Source organism: Triplophysa dalaica, chromosome 3, assembly GCF_015846415.1.
Source record: "Triplophysa dalaica isolate WHDGS20190420 chromosome 3, ASM1584641v1, whole genome shotgun sequence".
Taxonomy (NCBI): Eukaryota; Metazoa; Chordata; class Actinopteri; order Cypriniformes; family Nemacheilidae; genus Triplophysa; species Triplophysa dalaica.
The window spans coordinates 922,500-932,671 of NC_079544.1; the positions used below are offsets into that span (position 1 = coordinate 922,500).

At 38.0% G+C, this 10,172-nt stretch overlaps 1 protein-coding gene across 2 annotated transcripts in view; it reads right to left on the reverse strand.

Annotated features, from left to right (window-relative positions):
- LOC130417363 (leucine-rich repeat and immunoglobulin-like domain-containing nogo receptor-interacting protein 3) overlaps positions 1 to 8,172 on the reverse strand; it is a 49,340-nt gene extending 41,168 nt beyond the window's left edge. For both annotated transcript variants that reach the window (XM_056742896.1, XM_056742897.1), the window contains exon 1: positions 7,858 to 8,172. The gene's annotated coding sequence lies outside the window, so the exon portion shown is untranslated. The remainder of the gene's footprint in view (positions 1 to 7,857) is intronic.
- Positions 8,173 to 10,172: the final 2,000 nt, after the last annotated feature.

Consider the following 10,172-nt stretch of genomic DNA (forward strand, 5'->3'; position numbering starts at 1 on the left):
TCCAAGCCGTCCACATACATCATTTGAGATGGATGGTCACTAGAGGGCGGAAGTGCATTTATAGATTTAAGCTGAAGAGGGCACTTGAATTTAATAAAGAGAATGACCCACATTGGTAAACTATTTACAATAAATGCTGCAATATTTCATTAAAAAGTAGGAATATCTCATGTTTTATTTCACTTCGTCCTCCAGGTGGAACCAACGTTGAGTTACGACACTCACATAGACCTCCATAGTAAGAATGGAATGCGTAAGTAAATTGCGTCATGAAGCGACCAATGGTTCCAAACACAGCACTGAAGACCAATAATCTCACTGTCTCCCAAACTCATTTGATGTACAGTTGTTGAAATAATATTATATTTATGCATTTTGGCAGACGCCTTTATCCAAAGTGACTTACATTGCATTATCCTATACATTTATACATAGGTATGTGCAATCCCCTGAGAACGAACCCACAACCTTGCGTTGTTAACGCAATGCTCGAGCTACAGGAAAGAAATAATGTTTTTACATTTTAACGTGTTAGCGGACATATCTCATATTCATAGATCTTGTATTCATATTACTCCCATGACAAAATGCTGCTATAAATGTAGTAAATATAGTATTCAGCATACACAATGTGCTAATATATTTAGCAAAATGCATTTTTTTTTGCTGTTGTCTGTCTTGCTAAAATCCAATTAAATTTAAAATCAAATTTAGCTTTCCTGTGGCTCAGTGGTTAGAGCATGGCGCTAAAAATGAAAAAAAAGTGTAAAACAACTTTGCAGGAATATGATACTGATCAGTTCATATTTCTCCACACTGCTTTCGAGACCATCACTAGTCATTTTGTGTCTTTCAGGTGGAGACGTTACCATGGCGACATACTGTAATTAATTCAGCACAATTTGCAACACTAATTCAATTAAATTAAAACTGCATTTAGGTTTGTGGAAGACAAACACACATATGTTCAACATTGGCCACAACAAACCTCTATTGATTTCTTGATGTGTTTTTCCAGTTTCATTGGGTTTAAATCTCATCTCTTAAATAATAAAAGCTCAAGAGAAGATTTAATATACGTTCTGCTCATACTGTATTATGAATTATTATTGATGATTCATACGGTTGCTCTCTTGTTCTCATCCGTCAGGTTTGGTGTCTACCAGACAGTCTTGTTCTTATAATAGATCTCTCATATTTCTACCTGTCTCTTCTGTTATTCCGTTAAAGATGAATTGTAATGAGATGAGAGGTGCTGGAGGTCTGTTTAACACTCGAGTCTCAACCGCTGCACAATGTTGTACATGCTGAGAAACAAACTTTCTTTTGCATATCTTTACTTTCTCTATTGTCTCTACAGCTGTCTTCGTTTAAAGACACAAACAAAATTCTGAGATCTTAATCTGGACTCAAACATTTCTCAGTAATTCGAAAACTCTAAATAAAACATCGTCTGTGTCTAAAACAGCCTCCCGTACCCTCAAACAGTCATGTTTAGTGGTGTCTGATGCTAATCAATCCCATGATGCAGTGCAAAAAACAGATTCTTTTCAACCATGATGCTCAAGGCAACATTTCACAATGATGTCCAGCGCTCCTTTGATGTCCGAATTCACTCACTCACATTCACTCGCTCTTTCCATTGGACCACATAGGGGAAGTAATGTTATACACACAGTAATTGAGGGTATGGGGGTAATCTCAAGTCTATTTTTGCTTTCTCGAAATCAAACTGTGAAAGTTTTACTGTTGCTTAAGTGTTTTCTATCTCCTTAAAAAAAAAAAAACAGAACAAACACCGTCTAGTCGACAGGAAATGTTAAATGGAACGTTCATTACAGCAAAAGGGCGAGTTGTTGTGGCTACGCATTTCCCTGATAAAACATCCCTACAGGAAACTCACTGAATCTGGACCGGATGAACCACGCCGAACATGCCGTCCAGTTTCGCGGGACCACCCAACTCTCAATGAAATTTCTCCCCTTTAAAAAATATGTAACATTGAACATTGTCTCAACTACATTTACACACTGCCGCAGATATTTTCGGACTGGGTTCGATTTTATGTTTTTTTCAAATGCATAGCAAGCATTTTGAGAGGCATTTTGACAATTCAGAGACACTGTACAAACAAGGGACAAATCCGGAAAAAACGGAAACGAAAATTTCGGACTATACGTGCAAGGACCTTTAATCCAGTTACGCTTAATAAACTGATGACGTGTAAGTCATGTAAATTAGGGATGCACCGATACTACTTTTTCCTTTCCGATCCGATTTCGATATCTGAATTCTGCGTATCGGCCGATTCCGATTCTGATCCGATACTAGCACTGTTTTTCATGATCAAAGTAGACTTGCATATTTTAACTTTTATTGCCAGAGATGAATAGTTAAGCATGTTTACTTTCAAGTACATTTTAAACTATCTGTACTTTATCAGAGTACTTTGGACAAAAAATGCTTTCCTACAGTATGAATCACATCATACTTATTCCACTACAGTCCATAAATAAATTGTTTTTTTTTTACTTTAAATCCATGAGTACATTAAAATCTACCATTTTCCTTTACTTAAGTATTTTTACTTAAAAGTATGATTTTTTTAAATGTAATTAAGTGCTGTATTAAACTTAAAAATACAAACAAAACAAAAATGTGGTCTCATAAAGCACAGATACTTACAAAATATTTAACAAATAAATCTCTGTTTATTACACAAAGCTATCACATTATAAAAGTGTCCAAACTCGCTCATGCACATCCTGGACACAAAATGATGCGCTTAATACATTCGCTTCTACGTTATTTAAAGTCATGCGCATTGGACGCAGAATGATGCGCTTAAAGCACCCGCTTCACTCACGAGCATCCCGGATAGAGATGATCCTGTTGTCGCGGGGATCTTTGCTTCCCAAGTTCAAAACAGTTATAACACAAAGAGAATATATATGTTATGTGTTTAAATCATAGAAAATTGAATCCATCCTAAAGTTTAAAGTTATGTATGAATGACGCATAACATAGACCGCTTCCAGTGCTTGAATCTAATAACATTACACTCAGAGAGTACAGTCTCCGGCAAAATGCATTTTAAACAAAACCACCCTCTATTATCTAGTGATTATGAAGAATATTGAAAACATTGGAACGAGAAAGATCCTGACTGTTCCCGGACACACGCATGCTGGATTGAGATTGACAGATGACCGCACCAGCGGAGGTCAGAGTTTTATAATTATGCTATATTGGTTTATTCCTCGCATAAAGCTATCAAAATACATGACATCGAAAACAGTGCATGACAACGTTTATGGTAATTTCCTGATAGTTAGTCCTTTATGAAGCTTTATAGTAACATCCACGGGTATCGCAACGGATCGGACTAAAGAGAACCCGTCAGTCCGATATCCGATCCAGCAAAAAAGACCCGGATCGGCCTCAATTCCGATCCAGAGTATCGGATCGGTGCATCCCTAATGTAAATGCGTAAAATGGTTTTATTTTATAGGGGAAAGCTCATAAACGGCAAAAACAGATCGGCAGAGGTAGTTTTCCGCCGATTACTCAGATTTCGCACTTCATGGAAACGCCTTTACCTGTTTTCTCTCAGTTTTGTTCATTTGCGCATGTCTGACAGCGCAATAGTAATAAATTTAAATGTATTTATTTCAAACAAAATATATATATATAACAAACACCGTGTAACAAAAACAAAATACATAAATGTATGTATTTTAACTAAGCAACAAAATTTAACTAAGTCCGAAACAGAGCAGGATGAAGCAAAAGCTTAAAATAGTAAAACTCCCAAATGGAAGTAAAGGTAATATAACGCATAAAAGTCCACCCTCGAACCATGAGAAGAGATATAAAAATACAGCTTCTGACCGTTTTCCCGCTGCATTTTTATTGACTAAGTAGACGATGACGTCACTGCACCCGAAAACCTGGCAAGTCTCAAACTTCCATGTTAAAGTGGTTTTCTGTGTAGCCGGTTTACTATGCACGTGAAAACAGGTTTCTTTTATAAGCAGATTTTTGACAGATATCCGTTTATTTTGTGCATGTTTAGTATGATTTACCCGTGTTATTGTCGCCGGATGAAAACCAAACGTCATGCATGTGCAATAAGAGAACAAACATCACTAATGCTGCTCATTTAAAATTCAAATGAGTGCTTAATCACAGAGACGCATGCGGTCTGTGCGTTTATTATCACTGACGGACGGTGTTTTGTTGTTCATGTCCGGTTTCGGTGTGATTATAGTCTAAATGAACATCTCTCTCATTAACCTTCCGCACCAGTGGGAAATGGACACACAAGGACGATAAAATGGATGCTATACTATACCTTTATTCTCTCTCTGACTCGTTTGGTGGTGGTTTGAGATTATAGTCTGTTTAAAAGCCTCGCGGCCCCGGGCAGCACGTGTCAGAAACAATTTACATTATAATGGTTTGGACTTGCAAATGGGGGAGAGCGGATTACACACACACACATGTATGCACAAGACGTTTCATTTTTTTAGTGCCTTTTAAATCATATTCAACATTCAAACTGAATCTCGGATCAGGATATCAAGTGGAAAGCCAGTACACCATACGTCTGTAAACATCAACAATGGAGGACATGGACGGTGTCTTCTCCTCCTTAAATAAAACCAAGATCTCAATATGAACTCGATTAATTGAAATGACACCGTTTTTGCATCATCTTTTGTCGATTCAGACCAATCTCAGCTTCATTTACTGAGCTACAGAATTACATTCCAGGTCTTCAGAGAAAAAAAACAATGTTGGAGAATTCAAACAGATGCATGAGAAGGTGAACAGAAAGGATTTTGCATAATAACATAAGTGATGGTGTTCTCTTTGCTTTTATAGGCAGGAGAAAAAACACGGCACATGTCCTCTGTTTTTGATGTTTGCGGACGTTGTTTTAGTGCTGGGTTTCCGCTTGATGTCCTAGACGCCATACTTTTATGAATTCTAGGGCTGTCAAACAATTAATCACAATTAATCGCATCGAGAATAAAAGTTTGTGTTTACATAATAAATGTCTGTGTACTGCGCATATTAATTTTGTATTTATAAAAACAAACACATACATGTATACATATTTAGGAAATATTTGCATGCATTTATTTAAATGTGTAGTAGAGTAGGCTGTGCGCACACCGGGCTCGAATCACGTAGGAGATAGGGAACATATAAAAGGAACGAGCGACCGGACCGTCGAAGAGAGAGGACCGGGCCCGAACTTGTGTTATGTTTGTATTTGTATTTGTATTTATATTTATGTTTTGTTCGCCGGCGGTCGTCCGTGAGGGGCTGCCGGCTGTTTTATTACTTTATTAAATGTTTTGAATGTTTGCCGGTTCCCGACTCCTTCCTTCCCTTTTATGGAGATTTATTACAATATGTATCAATAATAATCACGATTAATCATTTGAGAGCCCTAATGAATACTGTACCATATTTACTTACTGCAATAACTGTCCTTTCTTGACATTAGTTTACTTCACATTAATAACATGGTTACTATAGAATCCACGGTAACCACTGAGGCTGCACAATGAATCATATTTTAATAATGATTTAAATGTTTTTAATCTATCTGAAAAATCTGCTTTCATCGCTAAGAGACTAGATTATAGTACAACTGACTTTATTATGGTATCTCAAAATCACTTATCTCCCAGTTACAAATGGTTTAAAACGCCGCAGCTCGATTTCTAGAAGGTGGCAAAAAAATTCTCTCATGTGACCCCTCTTATTTTACTCTATTATTTTATCTATTAAAGCTGCAGTATGTAACCTTGGTATTTGACCACAAGAGGGCGCATTTCCAACAATAACAAAGGCGAAGCTTGATGACGATATGAAGCAGGTGACCATGGGAGATGTCGTTTTAAATGCGTTTTCGCCATAGCGATGTATCTAAATTGGATAAACGAATCATGATCACGGATGAGGTAATTTATTTGTTTTTGTATTACCTGTATATCTGATCGTATTATTTTATGTCAACTGCAAGGAACGTGAAATGTTATGCTATATTATCCCGTTGCAACTTACAGCTATTTGTTAAATGATTTGTTGGGTTAATGTTGTGCAGTGTTACGTGTTTATGGTTAATGCCGTGTTGTTTAACGTGCTCAAACCAATCGTTCTAAAATAAATAATTGATTTGCTTACCTGTCTATCAATACACTCGCGAGAGCAGAGTCTCTGTCAAGTCCAAGATTGTCGCGCAGCTCTCTCCATCTCGAAAACGCCTGGCCGATATTTATCCTGGTTTTATTCCTCCGTTTGTCACACAGTCTGCGTGTATCCAAATATGGACGCTTCCGGTTTACTGGCACTTCAATACTTGCCAAAGAGTAATCGTGATCCATAACAACCACTTCCGCATTTCACCATGTGATATTCTGGTCTACACCGGAACAAAGTATAGAGCGGACATTGCGTCACTGAGAGGCGACATTTCTTTTCCGGGACGGCCAGTTATTTAAAATCGGAATTTCTCTGAAATAAAAAATCTTTAGAGACTTTTGAAATATTGTAAGTACACAACTGGAGGAAATATATCACACTGTGCAAGTTATTTTCTGAAATTTTATTACAAAATTATTACATACTGGAGCTTTAATGTTTTTTCTGTATTTACTGTTGTCTTCTTTTTATCTTTCTTTAATTATTTTGTTTGACACGCTTTGGTTCAGCTTCACTGCTGTTTTTATACTGAACTAATCATGTTTATTATTCATTCGTGATCAAAACAATTGGCCAAGATCGTGCATCCCAGGTACAAATTACAGTTTTGCTATGGACCGTTTCATCGGACGCGAGCGTGCCAGACATCCGGTTAACTTCCGGTTTGTGTTTGGGTAGTGTGTAATAATATAGCCTACTATTTAAATCTTCTTTGATTTAGTTTAATATTAGTTAATATTATTATTTAATTGTATAATAAATGTATTAAATGAACTATTTTCTGAATTTTGTTGTATGTTAATTTTATTAAATAAACTATTTGTTTATTGGGTCTAGCAGTTTTTATATAAACCTTATGATACACTGACGTCTAGCGGTAGAGATTGGTATCGCAGTCTAAAGTCAAAATATTGGCGAGACAAGTTTAGCCAAGTAACGCTTCTTCTCTTTTTCTTTTGATTGTCAGCAGGAATCATCTACATGAACTGTGTTGTTTGTGAATGTGTACATGCAGTTAAGGTGTTGGGGGAGCTGTCACAAAATTGCGCATGCGCAGTGCCGTTTTTACGATGTCATAATGAAACCGTCTATGGTAAAGAGTTTTGTCACGGAATTTCTAATAAAACGGTGGTTTTAGAAACACGCAAATAAAACAAAATGACTACATTTGTACTATAATAAAAAAGGTCAATCAATGTCTGGTTCTCAAGCCTTCACAACACACCGAAGTTCATCCACGCTACGACCTCCCAAAATACAACAACACTCTCGTCTTTGAGAGCCGCTGGACAATTCAACATCACCCGTGACCCAACAACACAACAGTACACAAACTCCTGCAGGGAAATATTGTTGCATAACAACCACCGATATGTCAGCCCACACTGTTCCACAGGTGTGTGTGTGTGTACCTGTTTAATACATCGTGACCCACAATGTCCCCACAAAGACTGATCCACATACATTGTGTGTAAATTGATTATATATCAAACTAAATGACGCGTATTTGAAAACGCACAAATGCAGGAAGGGTTGTGTGAGGTTTAGGGGACACTATATACAGTTGATACAAAATATGATGTCTATGAAAAGTCCCCATAACGTGTGTGCGCGCGCGCGCGTGTGAAGTTTACTCACCCAGGTCTAGAGTGTGAGGGTTCTGTCCTCATTTGTCTCCTCGTGTGTGTGTGTGTCTCTCCTCACATTTTTCTGCGTGTCCGTAAGTCACAAGATAACATCCGTTCACATCCACGCGCGCGTGTGTTTACCTCTCAGCCGCGCGCATCAGAGACGCATCTCAGCACACACACTCCTCCTTCTCCGGTCTCCAAATGTACTCTGAGTGTGTGTGTGTGTGTGTGTGTGAAAGAGAGAGAGACACGACACGAGCTGTCTCTGTCTGTCTCAGCGGTGTCTCGGTCTATCTCGGTGATGTCTCAGTGATGTCTCAGTGATGTCTCGGTGTATCTGCGGCTGTTTGGCTCTCAGCTCACCCCGCTGTCACGCGCAGGGATCATCTCAAAACTGCGCGACCGGAGCACAAACGAAGCGTGTCTGAGGGATCGTGGATAATTAGATTACATGTCATTTCCACATAAAATCACGATGAAGACGATATGAGTGGTGATTCACCGTGCAAGACATCTACACTAGGGTGTTGTTATGTGGTTGCGGAGGTGTTTAGGGTGGGTGCTTGTCATTTTCTCCACTCAAAACCTCCAAAGACTTTTCACTGTTATGATGCTTGTGGCTCTTTAAGAGCCTCGAACAAGCAGCCCTGTGATTACCAGTCTGAGCTTTAGCCATCACACCACAGCATGAAACTAACCAGCTGAAAGCAGTGCACACACGCTTTAAGAGGGCGTTTACACAGCACCACTGGCAAGCTTTTGTGCATTTTGGATGCTCAATTCACAGGTTATGCAGCTTTATATAATAATAAATATTGGAGGTGATGTGATTTTGGATAAACACTAGATAGTCATGCATGCCGTACGCTCCCCCGTCCCTACGAAGTGAAATCCCTTTTAAAAGCAGATTTCACATTCACCTTGCGTTACGAGGCTTGACATGAGCATGCAAGACATTTGCTCTCCTCGTGTAATTACAATCACAGACTTTAACAAATGACTTTATGATTTGCAAAGATGTGTCTCGTGTCTCCTGTAGGTCGTACAATTCATTCGTGTTGCAGTGTTAGGGTAGTTTTGTTCTTTGTTGTGCTACTGTACTTTTCATTTTTAAATATTTCTTTGTTTCGTTATGTGACCTTAAAGGAGTAGTTCACTTTCAAAATAAATGTTCATAATCATTTACTCACTCACATGTCATCCAAGATGTTTATGTTTTTGTTTCCTAAGTGGAAAAGAAATGAAGGTTTTTGATGAAAACATTCCAGGATTTTTCTCCATATAGTGACTTCAATGGACTCCAAACAGTTGAAGGTGAAAATGACAGTTTCAGTGCAGCTTCAAAGGACTTTAAACCAGACCAGACCATGAATAATGGACTTTTCTAGTGAAACGATCGCTCATCTTATAAAAAAAAAAAATGTATACCTGTATCTGTTCTGCGATGCGCGTTCATGACTTCACAAAATACGTAATCAGTGGTGGAAAGAGTACTGGAAATTTTTACTTAAGTACAAGTTACATTGCTGAAATTGTACTCAATTACAAGTTAAAGTACTGGTCTTAAAAAAGTGATTGAGTAAAAGTACAAATTATTTACAACATTTACTGGTAATCCACAGTTTGCGAAATTGCTTCGCATGCGTTCCAATCGCATATGTTCCCTACTCACAAGGGCAGAGCACTTGAAGTAGAGACTTTTGAGAGAGATGGACAATGGATATTGAGATATCTCATGGTATAGCTGTTTGGATGAAAGTTGCCGTTTGATACCCGCCCTGCCTGCCGCACACGTTCGTCCTCCTCCATGATTAAACTAAATTGGTTGCAGAAGTCTTGAAATCTGTGTGACGCAGATTTCTATGCGCGATTTGAGTGGACGGGTTCACGTGACGGGACCGATTATTCTCCTTAGCCAATCACATGAAAGTTAAACACATAAAGTAAGAGTACACTGTTTTTAAACTACTTAAATAATTCCTGAAATAAACTACTCAATTACAGTCATTTGAGTATTTGTAATTCGTTACTTTCCATCACTTTACGTAATTACATTGAATAGGTCCCGCTTGACGTAGGTGGAAGTACAGAGTCAGTGTTTACAAGTTTTCAATGTAATTATGTATTACGTGAAGTCAGGAACGCGGATCGCAGAACAGAGCAAGGCGAGCATTTGTTTTATAAAGCATATACTTTTTTATTTTTTTAGAAAGTGAGCGATTGTTTCTCTAGATCAGACATTTTATCATCGTATGGTGTGGTTTAAAGTCCTTTGAAGCTGCACTGAAACTGTCATTTTCACTTTCAAGCGTTTGGAGTCCA